The sequence below is a fragment of the Vicia villosa genome, linkage group LG3, assembly GCF_029867415.1.
Source record: "Vicia villosa cultivar HV-30 ecotype Madison, WI linkage group LG3, Vvil1.0, whole genome shotgun sequence".
Lineage (NCBI taxonomy): Eukaryota > Viridiplantae > Streptophyta > Magnoliopsida > Fabales > Fabaceae > Vicia > Vicia villosa.
Window position 1 is genome coordinate 44,573,264 of NC_081182.1, and position 3,136 is coordinate 44,576,399.

The 3,136-nt window shown below is 25.9% G+C and overlaps 1 long non-coding RNA gene across 1 annotated transcript; it reads right to left on the reverse strand.

The window, feature by feature from the left end:
* Window positions 1-1,480: 1,480 nt before the first annotated feature.
* Window positions 1,481-2,838, reverse strand: LOC131655573 (uncharacterized). Its single transcript, XR_009299823.1, has 4 exons — window positions 2,686-2,838; window positions 2,302-2,328; window positions 1,709-1,790; window positions 1,481-1,626 (listed from the first exon to the last, which is right to left on the reverse strand). It is a non-coding gene; the product is annotated as an uncharacterized LOC131655573 (long non-coding RNA).
* Window positions 2,839-3,136: the final 298 nt, after the last annotated feature.

The following is a 3,136-nucleotide window of genomic DNA, read 5'->3' on the forward strand; positions in this document are numbered from 1 at the left end:
AAATCAATCACTTTATGATATTTGTACATATCCCTTATTACTACAATAAATATTTTATTCATTTATTGAGTATATTTGCCACTTTTTATTTATCATTTGTTTTTAAAAAGTTATCAATAAATTATAAACGAGAAAAAGTATATTGTTGATACAATTAATTTATAAAAAATAGACTGTATTCTCGATGGAAATGAAGAAGAGGCAGGTGATTTTTAGAAAGTTTATTATAATTGCTGTGGAAAGAAAAATCATATAGAAATATTGAAAGTGTAAATAAAAATACGAGATTCTATTAAAAATTGGAGAATGTACACAATCTGATAAATATGTCATAATTATTTAAAAATATATTATTTCCTTAATCATTTGTGTACTAATTTTTACATAATCGGAATAAACACTGCTTTTATAACTATTTTAATTATTAAAATAATATATAATATATTAATTATATTATTTATTATAATTTTAATCCTATTCAATATAATATATTTGTTAGAAAATATGTGAAAATGATTTTTTAAGTATTAAAGAATAAAAGGAATATTTTTAATGGGAGAAAATTTATTTCTTCTAAGAATTTATCTTAATTTATATTATATAAAAACTAGTAAGAGACCCGTGCTCCCGCACGGGTAAATTTATTTAATACGGTATAATTTGAATTATTGAAATTGTAAAATAAATAATTATTTTAAAATTCAATTGTATTAAAAATCACACAAAATGAAAAGATTTTACATATCAATTATTAATTAAAATAAATTAAATATTAGGTTGATAGTGACCCGTATGATTAAATATTTGATTATAATATTTATATTTTATTATAGTATTTATATGCTAATTTTGTGTAATATAAAGTTATCAAACAATTCCAATATTTATTTTTCAATGTGTTAAATGTTAAAAAAATTCAAAATATTGAGGTATTTGTTAGTTTTATTTTAAACAAAACATCAATAAATTCTTTAAATTGTTATATTTATTTATTTAAAATAATATTCTCATAAAACAACTTATAAATTATTGTTTATTGGTGTCATAGCAATTTACTAATAATTTGAAAAGAAAATAAATCTATATATATGGTTAAATGTCACAACCTACAAATCTATTTATTTCCTTCCTCACATCATTTATGTAATCAAAGAAAAGATACAAAATATTAATAAATAAATAATTTTGAATAAAATGAAATTTTGAGAACTCGCTAACAAATATTAAAACATGAAAATATCCCGTTCCAGTGCTATAAACTTTTTATTCATATTTATATGCATTTAAATTTGATATATTTTGTTTATGAAATAATCAAATACATTTATTGCATGTTTTTACACAAATATATTTATTGATTATAAATATAGAATAATTGAAACAATCAATTATATTAATTAAATGTTGGTTATAATTTTTTAAAACTCTATCTTAATTAAATGTGATTATAAACATCCAATTTGTTGAGACACTCCCAATCCTCAGTGCTATCTTCTGTATTAATTTCATGTCCCCTTCTTCATTATCAGAGCAATTTGAATCTCCTAAAAGCAAGTGGGTCATTGTTTCTTTAATTAACCGACTATCCACCTCCGACCAACCGAAATGCAGCATGCAGTATCACTCCTACATGTATATGTTTTAAGCAAAAACTTAAAACCAATAATAAGACTAAGGTGTGGGAGTTGAGAGATCAATATAGACTCACCTGCATAGCTTACACTAATGGCAAAAAAGAGAGCCACTTGAACATTGGAAAATATTAGAATAACTATTGTTGCTGCAAGGACCTGAAATTGAAATTTATGGATAATAAAATTTTAAACAAAAGAAATATGGATAGTAAAATTTTAAGAAACAAAGGTATAAAATGTACTATATAAACATAACAGTTTTCAAACTCTCATATTCCTCAGGTAATCCTAGTCCATACTCTAAAAAATATTTGCATTTATAAGAAATGTGCATAAAAGTATCAGAAATAATTGGATCTATTAGAAATGCACATAAACATATTTTGTCCATACTTTATCTATAGACTCAACTTCCTCCACTAATTTGTTGAATAGCATGATAAAATACTTTCCTTACGTCAATGTGGAGCACAAGCATGTGGATATGATCTCCCGGTTTTCTAAAAGAAACAGATTTAGAGAACCATAAGATTGATTGTATTTGCATCTGCTACTTTTGATGTTTTAGATTGCTTGCTAACCACTGACTCAACACCCAACCATTTCTAAATAAGTTTAAATACAGTTTTGTCTCGTAATAATCCAAGGGGATCAGCAAAAACCATACCCTTTCATCAACTTCAAGTCCATCAGCCTATGACATCAAAAGACAAATAGCATAGAGAATTATTATCATAAGATAAATTTGGAACTACAATATTAAGGAAACATCTAGTAGTTCAAAAAAAATATCAAGAACTCCTATGACATAAAAAAATATTTTAAAAAAACACTGATATGTAATTTCTGTATAAGATAAACCTAGTTATTAAAATGTATGCTTAGGTGCTTAAATACCAAGAACTCTAGGGCATCCATGATCAGAGTAATATATAAATAGCGCAAAAGAAGCTATTCTATAAAATCAATAATAAGTTATAACTCAGAAGATCATATGATCAAATGTCATCGATAAGAATGATAATGATTTCATCACCAATGACTCTCTTACCTATAGTCCCCTTGTACAACATTATAACTGTAGTATTCCAACTCATTGAACTCATTACATGGCATGAATTCTATACAATATACTCCAAGCTCCTGCAAAAAGAATAATTCCAAATTTAAACAGTTTCATCACGAATAGATATTCAAATATTCGATACTCCCCCGCTGTCATACCCCAAATTTGTCCTACCCTTTAACTTCTAACTGGCTTAGGCTTTGCATTTATGTACATACATCACTTAGGTCATAACTCACACTCATGCATTCATATCATTGGTGCTATTCAAAGGCTAGCAAGAAAAAGCTCTGTTGCAAAGAATTTTGATCAGAGAATAAGGGAACTGAGGTATAATCGTGTGATTCTATGTTCAAGGAAGTCCTCCTGGATTGGGGTTTTTCTCAGTCTCAATTCAAGGCATTAATTGAAGGGTACAAGCTTACAAATCATCTGG